We start from the raw sequence: 14,142 nt of genomic DNA, 5'->3' as shown, positions 1-14,142 counted from the left end.
AAGGACTCCAGAACAATAAAATTATTTAACGCACTTATCTGTACTTTCTAGTCTTTGATGTTTTAGTACTTGATTGTACATTTTTACTATCCTTCTCTAAATTTCCAAGAAACAGCTCTTTTAAATTTGAAAGAAAAAAGAAACTATAGATTTCTCATGACAACAACTTTTCTCCTTAACTCTATAAACCAAATAGTCGGGAAAAGTGATGAAGAAGATAGTGTTATCTAATAGGAGTGAATGGGCCCTCGCGTTATATTTTCTGCGATCGCAGGATCAGAAATGTACTGAACTAAATGTTTGATATAAATTCACATTATAAGCATTGATTAAGCGCTATTAAGACAGAAATGAGGATTTTTTTTAAAAAGCGGAGTTAATCGATTTAGCAACTGAGGCATCCATATATTGGCATTCCTTCTCCTTATCCCCTTTCATTTGTCGTTTGGAGTCACACTTATCGAAATTTTCGAGCACTAGAAAATGAAATTTATTTTTTCAAGTACTTCCCGTTTTTCTTTTTTTTTTTTTGAACGAATCATGTTAATTTCTGGGAGTTGGGGGCCCCAACAAAGCGGGGGCCCTAAGCTGTAGCTTGCTTATCTTGTACGTAAATCCAGACCAGGGTGTAGTTAACTGAAAAAAAAAATTAATTTGAACTTTGACATCTTGAATTCAAATTATGTTTTTCACAATCATGAGTGTGTGTGTATGTAGGCGTGTGTGTTTGTGTGTGGGGGATATGTGTATGTGTGTAGGCGTGTGTGTGGGTAGTTGTGTGTATGTGTGTTTGTGTGCGTGGGTAATTGTGTGTAGGTGTGTGTGTATGTGTGTTTGTGTGCGTGGGTATGCGTATGTGTGGGTAATTGTGTGTAGGTGTGTGTGTGTATGTGTTTGTGTATGTGTGTTTGTGTGTTTGTGTGTGGGTAGCTTGTAGGTGTATGTGTATGTGTTTGTGTGTGTGTAGGTGTATGTGAAAGTGTAAGCAAGTAAGTGAAACAACCAGGAGACGGTTTTCGTTATAGGAGCAGCATCGTGAGGCCGGCCTACGGTGGTGCTGCAGAGGGAGGCGGGGGAAAAATAAAATCATAGGAACATCAAAAAAGTCAAGTGATAACAATAAGCAATCGCGATTGCTCAAAAAAAAAAAAAAAAAATTGTTCGTTTGAATAGGAGTATTTTTAAAAAATATTGGAGAAGAGGCAAGGGAAACCGACACAGACACGTCGCACACCTAGTACAACACTGCTACATCTGCAAAAACTACTTTTCGAGAAAAATCAATTTAAATGTAATGCGCCTTTGCTTAAATTCTTATAGTAACACACTGATACAGTTGAAAAGTAAGGTAAAAAACTTTTTTTCGTTTGTGGCCGTCTTGCATTTTAATAGCAGTAATGAAAATGCACCAGAAAATGTATATAACTCAAAATTTACAATTTTTGACTTGTATTATGTGTGCAATGTATAACCAAATCACAAGCACTTACTTTTCTGTTTAAACTATGAAAACATACATACTTAATGTTGATAAATTTATTTAGCATAATTTCTTGTTCTAGGCATACCTAAAGTACTACTTTTAATAAAAAAAAATTTGCCCGTCGATTAATTGGACAAAAATTGGCTGATTATATATAATTGGCAATCTGGCAGATTAACTTTTGCTCTCGATTTATCAGTGCATTTCTAGTTGTTCAAAAAGAGGGTTGAAAAATATTTTTTAAATTTTTCATCGAGTTTTGTTCAAAATAATAGCATAATACCACAATACAATTTTATTAGTCACATTTGGTTTGTCTTGAGATATTTGTTAAAGAATTAATTGAAATTATTCATAATAAATTAAAAGTTGTATTAGCACTTTATTATGATAATTTGATAAAATTATTTTTATATTTGCATTTATCCTAAACACCGCAATGTTAATACATGTTCTTTACAAATTTATCAAATTTACATGCACAAAAGAAAAAAAAACTCTAATAATTTTTCGAAAAACTTTTTTGTTGCATTTTTAGATTCTTGAAGTCCAATAAAGATGGGCGAAAGTTAAAAATTTTTGAACATTAACATAATACTATTAAGTTTACTGTTATTGACTAATTCTGTTATTGATTTATTGTTTTACATTTCTACCTAAAGTACTACTTTTAATTAAAAAAAAATTGCCCGTCGATTAATTGGACAAAAATTGGCTGATTATAAATAATTGGCAATCTGGCAGATTTACTTTTGCTCTCGATTTATCGGTGCATTTCTAGTTGTTTGAAAAAAGGGTTGAAAAATATATTTTAAATTTTTCATCAAGTTTTGTTCAAAATAATAGCATAATACCACAATGCTAAATTTTATTCAAAAAAAAAAGAGCAATTTGATTAGTCACATTTGGTTTGTCTTGAGATATTTGTTAAAGAATTAATTGAAATTATTCTTCATAAATTAGAAGTTGTATTAGCACTTTATTATGATAATTTGATCAAATTATTTTTATATTTGCATTTATCCTAACCACCGCAATGTTAATACATGTTCTTTACAAATTTATCAAATCCACATGCTCAAAAGAAAAAAAAAGCTCTAATAATTTCTTGAAAAACTTTTTCGTTGCATTTTTAGATTCTTGGAATCCAATAAAGATGGTCGAAAGTTACAAATTTTTGAACATTAACATAATATTATTAAGTTTACTGTTATTGCCTAATTCTGTAATTTATTTATTGTTTTACATTTCTAAATCAGTTTTCTGTAATTTTTTTCGGCATTGCATTAACTATATTTTGAACATTAATTGCAGATTACTTTCATAATGGAGATCCCTATTCTCTTGTGTCTTTTTGTTGCTGCTGTGGGAAGAATAATACCTTTTGATGCTTCACTTGATGCCAATTGGGAGAAGTTCAAGGTAATTGTTGGTTGATTTTTTATTTGTGTTATTTTACTTAGAGTTAATTACCAGAAGAGAGGGTATATACCAGAGTATTTATCAGAATGGGAATCGGGACATTCCCATATTTCATTCATGTTGTAGAACTTTTCAGAACAAAATTGTTAAGAAGTAAATAAATACCTTTGTGCAGAAAAGTAAAAGAAAATATTTTTTTATCAGATGTATTTCCCACCATAAGGGTTTAATGTTCTCGTAAAGTTTTTTCGCGTGTATTTTTTTTTTTTTTTTTTAAATTCTTCTCGTCTTATTCATCATTACTATTATTTGAAGAAAAAAAAATCAGACGATAATTCTCTTCTCATTGATTTTTTTAAAATTGTATTTTTTGGCAATTTCTTTCGGATTGAATACTTGTACGTTATTATTTCAATGTTTAGCTTAAAACGCTTAGGTGCGGTGATTAAAGATTAGGTTAAAAAATTCACCAGTCAGAGTGAAGATATTAAAAGGAATTCATTTAGAATGTGTTTTCATTTTGCCTTCTTTATTAATAAGTAAGTTTCATACTTTTCTTTGACATTACATTTTTTTAAAAGTATCTTTCATATAAATGCGTACAATTCTTGCTGCATAGATCATTTATTTTCTGATTATTGCTTCATGTATAAAGCATAATTTTTAGGATATTATGATTCCTGAATGCGCTTTTATGTGACAACTAAAAGCGCTAAAAGGTATTTAAAAAAAAAAAAAACACCTTTTAAAGATAGACTACAATTTACGCAGCACTACAACTTTTAGATGCACTGGTGAATATCGTCTGGCTGCAATTGAAATTGCAAAAATTAAATTTTTCAAAAACTAATTCCAGTTATTATTTTTCACTTATTTTAATTTTTTAATATATATTTTTTAAAACTATCCCAATATTAGTGTTTTGAAATCTGGAGCGTTTATTTTCGTTTCCTCCTTTGCTCGTAAATAAAATAGAAATGTGTACTATCGCTAAAATACATGAAATACACCGCCAGCTCAGTCAATTCCAGCCGAGGACTGCAGTTTCGTGCTTATTTTCGAGCTTATTTATGCCTGCAATATTCGAGTTGAACCGAACCATTGTTTCGGTCAGTGTTGGGCATTAATCAACTAAATTCTCAATCGACTAAAGTAATCCGACTCTCATTTAGTTCCGACTAATATTTTAAAAATTTAATTCAATTGCAGACGAAGATTAACTTTAGTTTAAACTAACGCGTTAGTTGATTAAAAAAACTAATTTAGTTCAGATTGATTTAGTTCAGATTAAATTAATCAAATTGAATTTAGTCAGATTAAAAGTAATCAGATTAAAAGTAATCAAATTAATTTGATTAAATTTTTAATTCAGATTAAATTCGTAAAATATAAATGTCACATGAACAGAGACACATTTGTATTTCTACGTGTATGTACATATTTACGCAAGCATACACGAGTTAATACGTGTATATACGACTATGTGCGTAAATATATGTATATAAACGTGTTATCCCGCGTATGTTCGTGTACGGAGGTATATTTGAATTTTAAAGTGAATATACATATTTATGTGTGCATACACGAGTAAATATGTGTATATACGAGTATGTACGTGTACACAAGAGAATATGCATATGGATATGTGTTACCCCGAGTATATTCGTGTACAGAGGTAAATTTGCTTTTAATTGTGAAAACACATACTTATGCCTGCACACAAGCGAAAATACGTGCATATACGTGTACACATGAAAATATGCGTATAGATACGTTTTATCCCGAGTCTAATCGTGTAAAGAGGAACATTTGTATTTCGACGTGCATATTCATATTGAAGCGTGCATATTCGAGAAAGTACGTGTATATACAAGTATGTTCCTGTACACACGAGAATATGCGTATAGATATTTGTTACCACGAGTATACTCGTGTAAAGAGGTACATTTGTATTTGTACTTGTATATACATATTTCTGCGTGCATATAGGAGAAGGAACGTGTATATACAAGTATGTTCATGTACACACGAGAATATATGTAAACATACGTGTTACCTCGAGTATACTCGTGTACAGAGGTAAATTTCTATTTAAACGCGTATAAATATATAGATGCATGCATATAAGAGAAAATACGTGTATATACGAGTAACTACATGCAAACGCGACAAATAAGTGTTTAACAAGAGTATACTCGTGTACGAAGGCACATTTGTATTTCTACGTGTGTATGCATATTTATGGGTTTATAAACGAGTAAATACATATATACGATTATGTACGAGTACACACGATAGTATGCGTATAGATAAGTGTTACCCCGAGTATACTCGTGTACAGAGGTAAATTTGCTTTTAATTGTGAAAACACATACTTATGCGTGCACGCAAGCGAAGATACGTGTATGTACGTGTACACATGAGAATATGCGTATAGATACGTTTTACCCCGAGTATACTCGTGTAAAGAGGTACATTTGTATTTCTACGTGTTCATGCATATTTAAGCGTGCATATAGGAGAAGGTACATGTATATACAAGTACGTTCATGTACACACGAGAATATATGTAAACATACGTGTTACCCCGAGTATTCATTGATAAAATTTGATAACGGTCAACGCATTTCGAGAAGCGTGTGGAATATTTGAGAGATTTCTTTCGATGTTTATAAAGGCGTCCCACGTGATAAACAGGGGAGTTTCGATTGAGGATTTCGAACTGAGAGTGTATTAGCTCTGTTTATAGCGAAGCATTTCGCTGTGTTGTTTTCGTATTTGGAAGTAAATACGTGTGTAAACGTTGAGTTTACGGTGTTGTGTGATAGTTGCTTAATTGCTGATGAATAATTTAGCAGTTGTTGACGATCTTTCCTGTACATAGTGTAAATAAATTTCCTGTGCTTTATCAAGAACTGTGTCTTCATTTCAAGAAAGTGGAAGTCGCACCGAATCCGGTACAATATATAATATAAATAAATATAAATATATATATATATGTATATATATACCTCTGTGCACGAGTATACTCGGATTAACACGTATCCATACGCATATTTTTTGTGTACACGTACATAACCGTGTAATCACGTATTTACTCGTGTATGCACAAATAAATTTGTACATACACTTAGAAATTACACATACCTCCGTCCACGAATATACTCGGGGTAACAGGTAGAAATGCCAAAAAAAAAAAAAAAAAAAAAATGGGTTTACACTTATCTACGTATTTACTTGTGTTTACACGTACTTATAGGTATATACACGTAGAAATACAAAATTTCCAGTATACACGAATATTCGGGATAACGCGTATATATACAGATATGCACAAAACTACTCGTTAATACATGTTTTTACTCGTATATACAAGTGTATGCGAGCATAGATATGTTTTTTAACGTATTAACGTACAAATACAAATGTACCTCTGTACACGAGTATACTCGGGTTACACGTATCTATTCGCATATTCTCTTGTGTACACGAACATACTCGTACATACTTGTCTTTTCTCGTATATGTTCGCATAAAATTGTATGTACAATCTTAAATACAAATTCTCCTCTCTGCACGAGTATACTTGGGTTAACACGCATCTATATGCATATTCTCGTGTGTACACGAACATACTTGTATATACAAATACTTTCTCGTATATGCAAGCTTAAATATGCATGAACACGTAGAAATACAAATGTACCTCTTTACACGAGTATACTCGGGGTAACACGTATGTATACGCATATTTTCATGTGTACACGTACATACTCGTATATACACGTATTTAGTCGTTTATAAACGCATAAATATGCATATACACGTAGAAATACAAATGTGCCATCGTACACGAGTATACTCGGGTTAAACAAGTATCTATATACCTATTGTCGTGTGTACACGTACTTACTCGTATATACACGTATTTTCTCGTATATGCATACATCAATGTGTGTATACACGTTTAAATAGAAATTTACCTCTGTGCACGAATATACTCGGGGTAACACGTATGTTTACATATATTCTCGTGCGTACATGAACATACTTGTATATACACGTACCTTCTCGTTTATGCACGCATAAATATCTATATACACGTACAAATACAAATGTAGCTTTTTACACGAGTATACTCGGGGTAACACATATCTATACGCATATTCTCGTGTGTACACGAACATACTTGTATGTACACATGCTTTCTCGTATATGCATGCTTGAATATGTATATACACGTCGAAATACAAATGTACCTCTTTACACGAGTATACTCGGGGTAACACGTATCTATGCGCATATTCTCATGTATACACGTATATAAGCGTATTTTCGCTTGTGTGCACGCATAAGTATGTGTATACACAATTAAAAGCAAATGTACCTCTGTACACGAGTATACTCGGGGTTACACGTATCCATATGCATATTCTCTTGTATACACGTACATACTCGTATATACACGTACATACTCGTATATACACGTATTTACTCGTGTATGCACACATAAATATGTATATTTACTTAATATTTCAAATATACCTCCGTACACGAACATACGCGGGATAACACGTTTATATACGTATATACCCGCACGTAGTCGTATGTACACGCATTAACTCGTGTATGCTTGCATAAATATATATATACACGTAGAAATACAAATGTGCCTCTGTTCATGTGATATTTATGTTTTACGAATTTAATCTGAATTAAAAAAGTAATCAAATCAATTTGATTACTTTTAATCTGATTACTTTTAGTCTGACTAAATTCAATCTGATTAATTTAATCTGAACTAAATCAATTTGAACTAAATTAGTTTTTTTGAGCAACTAACGAGTTAGTTTAAACTAACGTTAATCTTCGTCTGCAATTGAATTAAATTTTTTAAATATTAGTCTGAACTAAATGGGAGTCAGATTACTTTAGTCAACTAATCAATCAATTACAAATTTAGTTGATTTTTTTAGTTGATGCCCAACACTGGTTTCGGTCACTCGTCTGGTCAGTGCTAATTCTATATTAGCTACCAGTTTGTTTGGCACTCTTGGCTTCCTTAAGAGGTTTTCCATTTCCAGCTCAGTTAGTCCTATGCCTTGCTGATGAGTGCTAATAAGCACGAAACTGCAGTCCTCGGCTGGAATTGACTGAGCTGGCGGTGTATTTCATGTATTTCTGCCTTAGCTCTGGCTATAGAGCGGTAACTTACTGAATATACCTGCCTTGCCTGCAATATTCGAGTTGAACCGAACCATTGTTTCGGTCACTCGTCTGGTCAGTGCTAATTCTGTATTAGCTACCAGTTTGTTTGGCACTCTCGGCTTCCTTAAGAGGTTTTCCACCTCCAGCTCAGTTAGTCCTATGCCGGGCTGATGAGTGCTAATAAGCACGAAACTGCAGTCCTGGGCTGGAATTGACTGAGCTGGCGGTGTATTTCATGTATTTCTGCCTTAGCCCTGGCTATAGGGCGGTAACTTACTTAACATCGCTAAAATGTTTGTTTCAATTCATGATACAAATTGTAATTATGAGAGTTTTTAATTTTTAGAAAATTTACGGAAAGGATTACAAAGCACGAGAAGACGGAGCTCGCCGCTTGCTTTGGGAACAAAGTGTTGTAGCTGTTCGAGACCACAATCTTCAAGCTGATCTTGGTTTTTATTCTTACAAAATCTATCTTACAAAATATCATCAACAAATATGCAGATCTGGTATTTTTTTCCAATTGATCAAACTTTTTTTAAAAATCAAGATTGCTTATTGATTTATTATGGCATTTGTTTTTTTCACTTAACGATTGGTAAATAGCGGGTCACATGATCCATTGCTTTATGTGGCGAACGATCCTAATTCGATGTAGTTTCACTTACTTAAGACCCTTGGATGCCATAAATGTCTAAGGTCTTTAAATCATGTATTGTAATTTTATAGTTTTTTTTTAACCTAATACTATATTTAAATGAATTCATTTAGAACGTGTTTTTCATTCGTTTCGGTATTACAATTTTGTTTCGAGTATCTTGTATTTTTTTTAACATTACAATAGTGGACATTATTAATTAGATAATTTATTTTTTGATTATTGCTTTATGTTATTAGAGTATAACTTATAAAAAGTTCGATTCATTAGTGCTTCTTTTGCATAATATGTAGTATCAATGAAAAAATTTTAAAAGATGTACCGAAAGTTATACAAAGCTATACGTTTTGGAAGCGTATAAGTGATCAACTATAGAGCATGGAAATTCGTAAGCAAAAAACGTTTGAAAGAATTAAAAAAAAAAAACTTCTAAACCTGGAAGCAATCTTCGTTCGCGAAAACTTTAATTTTCTCAGAAACAAACTTTTTTTTTTTCATTTTGTTGTTTGTTTGAATTTATTTTCTGAACTATTACGCTCAGTAAATATTTTAGTTGGTCTCTTACAAAAAAAAAAAAAAAAAAAGTATTTATGTATTCGTATTTTTTAAAAAAAATAAGTTTTCAGTTAAGACGCAAAGGGCGCAGTCACGTTTTATTTGTTTTATTTCTGAAATCTTCCTTTATTATCTTTAGTTTTATGAAATGTTACACTAAGACCTTTTACCGAACCATTTCAGGGCCAACAGAAAATAGTACGAACGTTAAATGGATTTAGAAGGAACTACAATTTGAGGGGAAATGGAAGCTCTTGGATTCCTCCATCCCACATCCAACTCCCTGAAAGTGTTGATTGGAGAAAGGAAGGTTTAGTGACCGACGTGAAAGACCAGGTAAATAAATGACTTGCTTTTTCATGCTTTCATTAGGGCCGTTTCCATGGACACTTTCGACCCCGGAAAGAACCTGCTTTTCACCGCGTTCCGGTTCTTTGCGGGGTTTATGTGGAATCTTTCTACACCTGCTAGCTTCTGGAGTGAAAGCGGTGTTTTTACCCAGAATGCATTACGCGAAACAAGTTCGTCTCATAGACTAATAATAAGAATAGACCGAGCTATGGCAACCCTTTTGCTGCTCATAAACCAAACCATGTGACTAGTGGATATCCTAGCAACAGCGGACGTTGATCGTAGCAGACGATCGAAATAAAATAAATAAAAATTGATGGAACACGGAAGAATGATCTTTTATGGAGTCCGATTTGTAAATTTGTTATTCTAAGTTGTAAATATTTTGTTAATATAGTGAGTTTTTCGTTTAGAAAGTATTGTGCATTTTCTTTAGTCAATTTCAATAACTCTCTAAGCAATTAAATATTCAAGCGCCCAAAAAGAATCGACAAACGGTAAGATTTTTACTACAATTTCAATTTAAGATACCGATTAGTACATTTGTGCGTTAACGCAAAACGTTTACGCCATTACGTTTACGCCAACGCTGACGTAGTAGTTCCGAAAGAAATAAAAGTTATTGAAAACTGTGACCAAAAACTATTACTAGTGTCAAAATAATGCATAACTAAAAAAAAAAACTGTTCAATCTCTGCACTTGGAAATTTTTTTTAATGAAAACACATTGTCTTAAAATACATGTCGAGTGTCAAACTATAGATAATGCTGCCATCTAGCAACCATGCTGCCAAAGTCTTCGCCAAGCCCTTCCACTAGTCACGTGATACATCTATGAACCAATTTTCTTCATCAGCAAGAATGAAAAAGCTCGGTCTACTCTTATTATTAGTCTATGGTTCGTCTTCTAGCCGCTAAGGATGCTGGGTAAAAACCGCTTTCTCTGGTACAATGGGAGAACCTCTTTTTACATGGAAACAGGGAAGTTTTCAATCGGTTTTTTGTGGAGCCAGAGCGGGGATTTACCGGGTCGAAAAGTGCATTACACTGTAAAAACGATTTAGAAACGTTCCTGGAAAATAATGGGCAGCTGATGTGCCCAATTTCTACCAGTAACATATCTTGCAAAATCCAGGAACGTTTTCCGCTAAAATTCAGTAACCTTCGTGATATTATCCTGGAAGCCTCCTGAAAAATTCAGAAATCTTCCCGTTAAAAGCCAATTCTGTTTCTGAAAAATTAGAGTGAACTTAAAGGTATAATATAATAGCCTGGCATCTTCCTGATTTATCAGAGAAGTTCCAAGAGCATTATTGCAAATATGGCCAAAGCTAAGCGAGAATTGCAAGAAAGTAATGCGTATTTTACTTGCCTGCAATTCTTGCTAAGCAACGTAGTCCATACTTATTCGCTCCCAATGGGAGTTAAATTAGCTTGGAAATGCCGTAATTTAATTGAAGTCGATACACTTTATAAATATGCTCAGTCAATCTTTAAACTGGTTGATAAAAATATTTTTCACAACAGTGAAAAGTCTGCATTCGTGCAACTTGTAACCATTCAGGAAACTTTTTGACAATGATACTTGATTTTTCCAGGAAGTGGATAAAAACCATTAAAAACCCGAAACGTAACACGGAAACACCCAGTAACGTCTCGGAATTTTTTTAGTGTATGAACGCGGCTATTTAGAATTTCCCCTCTCCTGGAAGTTCCAACTCAAAATAGTTTAGAAAAGTGCTCAAATTTTTGCCCTGTTTATGACTCTTTATGTTACTAAACTTCAAAATGAGCACGGCATCTGTGTAAAGTGAAAAAAAAAAAAAAAAGAGGAATAATGAAGTTATATGTAGGGGAACATGGGGCAAACTGAAATAGTGGGGCAAAGGGAAATGGTAAAATATGTACTCTGCTTTTAGCTCCACCTATCTGGTATTATTTTAGCTATGGAGTGCCATATTTAGTCTGTTCCAGTCAGGGGAAGAAAAAAAAATACTGCCCAAGATTAAAACATTTGATAATGCAGAAAATTTTCAAAAATTGATACTCTTGTAATATTCTGTTCTAAACCAAAAACTATCTTTGTTAATATAAAGTGATAAAGTTCTTGTTATTAGCATTTTAAATATTAATTGAGACCTTCTAATACTCAATGCAGTTTTAATTTAGTTAATATTAAGCTAATTTGTTAATGTTAAACACTTTGTCCTCCAAAGATATACATAGCAAGCTAAAAAAGTACTTAAGTGTTAATAATATGTACCAAAACATGTTGCATAACATCTTCTGTTACCGATAGTATACTCCTAATATGATGGGGAAGAAAAATATAACATTTCAATATCAGTTTTATTGTAAAATCTATAATGGTTTCTCTTTATGTGCTGTAATTTCAAAAATAAATTTCCAATTGATTCATTTTGAAAAAACTCACCTTAACTATTTCACGTATATTCCCCTATAATATACGTAGGGATGTGGGTTGGTAGCGTTCTGAGAACTCATAAGTCCCAAATTTACGAAGATCCCTTACAGTAGTTATTTCCCTCGCAGATGAATGTTCATTATACACAGGGGTAGAAGTGGTCAACTTTTAATACATAGGACATTTTCCACGAAAAATATAGGACAAATATAGGACACGTTTTATGAATAATACTGATATGAAAAAATAAACAATATATAGTATTCCTGCATAAATTATTATCTATGATTTCAATTAATCATACTGCATACAGTTAAAAAACCCAAATAAAAGTTATAACTTTTACTTAGAATGAGTCAGCAGTTCTTGAATGAATAGCTTCAGAAAAAAAAAGTTTATACATATCTATACATGTATTTATATATACATTTAAGGCCATTTTCAACGCCTTGACAGCCTACATTAATCCGACTGTGCAAAATCAATTTTTGTCTCTAAGTTTCACTAAATTTTTTTTTTCTTTTTCTTTTTTTTTTTTTTTTTTTTTTTTGAAGGTACATGAACCTTTTCTTTTACCTCTGATGGTTATGCATCTCTACAAGAATTTCCCTTTTCTTTATGAATTTTGTACTTAGTACTATGATAAAACACGATAAAACGGAACTCTTTCCTTGGTAATGCATGCATAATTTATTGCTTTCCCAATTGCATTACCTTAATTAACCTTAAAACTCTTATTATAGAGTCAATGCTTTAAGATGATCTTTCTTATGTCAGTATCCTTTTGTTTGCAAGAAAAACCTCTTTCAACTGATGCTACATTTTATGAAAAGTGCTAAAGACTTTCACTACTAAAAAACCTAAGTATTTGGATATAGAAAGCTGATCAATTTTTTATCATTACGAAGTATTTTTCCAAAATAAATTACTTTACATCCAATCCCAATTCCTCAAAATTTTTAACAAGATGGTGATGTATCAATGGAAGGATCCTGTCAAAATTTTATTTCTTTTTTTAAATTTCTGAAAAGTCTTTTTTTCAATAAAAAATTCTGCTAAAAATATAGTGTTCAAATAATGTAAAATTCTGATTTTAGTAAGAAGTTCAAATTTTGAATCCACGCAGAGTTAATTTATCTTTTTAATTTTTTTGCATAATTACCAGCATTTAAATATTTCAAATAGAACTTTTTTTTAAACATTAATATCGGCTGAATCTTCCCACATTTTGTTGTTAGTGAAAATTCATTGGCAAAGTGCTTCATCAATAGTTAGGAGAGCTTGTCATAATATATAGATCATTGTAGCTTTCTCTTAAAACAAATTGAAAATTTTGTAAAAAATACTCTACAAAATTTAAAGAGACAGGTGCTGGCAGAGATTTCAAAAAAAAAAAAATTATAAACAAGCATCTTGTATTTAAGCAGTCTTGAATTGTCAAGTCGTGAAAGAAAGTGTGAATCAAGTGACCAAAGGGCTTTTCAATGGTAATTTTCTACAGTTTTTTATAACAAACAATAAAAATATAGGAAATATAGGACAATTTCAAAAATATAGGAAATATAGGACAGTTTTGATGCTTTTTTTGAAAATATAGGAAATATAGGATGTATAGGACTACTTCTACCCCTGTTATACACTGTAAAAAAAATCCGAAACGTTACTGAGTATTCCCGTGTAACGTTTCGAGACTTCAATGGTTTTTATACACTTCCTGGAAAAATCAAGTATCATTGCCAAAAAGTTTCCTGAATTGTTACAACTTACACGAATGCAAACTTCTCACTGTTGTGAAAAATATTTTTAGCTCCCAGTTTAAAGATTAACTGAGCGTATTCATAAAATGTATCGGCTTCATTTCGATTGCGGCTCGTCCATGCTGATTAAGCTCCCCTAGGGAGAGAGAAAGTATGGACTACGTTGCTTTGCCAGAATTGCAGGCGAGTAAAATTTTCAGTAGCTTGCAATTCTGACTCAGCTTTGGTCATGCTTGCAATGCTGCTTATGAAACTTTCTTAATAAATCAGGAATGTGTCAATT

At 32.3% G+C, this 14,142-nt stretch overlaps 1 pseudogene; it reads left to right on the top strand.

The window, feature by feature from the left end:
- LOC129222709 (procathepsin L-like) overlaps positions 1-14,142 on the top strand; it is a 43,781-nt pseudogene that overhangs the window by 2,859 nt on the left and 26,780 nt on the right.

The sequence above is a fragment of the Uloborus diversus genome, chromosome 5 (assembly GCF_026930045.1).
Source record: "Uloborus diversus isolate 005 chromosome 5, Udiv.v.3.1, whole genome shotgun sequence".
Classification (NCBI taxonomy): domain Eukaryota; kingdom Metazoa; phylum Arthropoda; class Arachnida; order Araneae; family Uloboridae; genus Uloborus; species Uloborus diversus.
The sequence above is the reverse complement of the archived record's forward strand: the minus strand, read 5'-3'. Positions and strand labels throughout refer to the sequence as shown.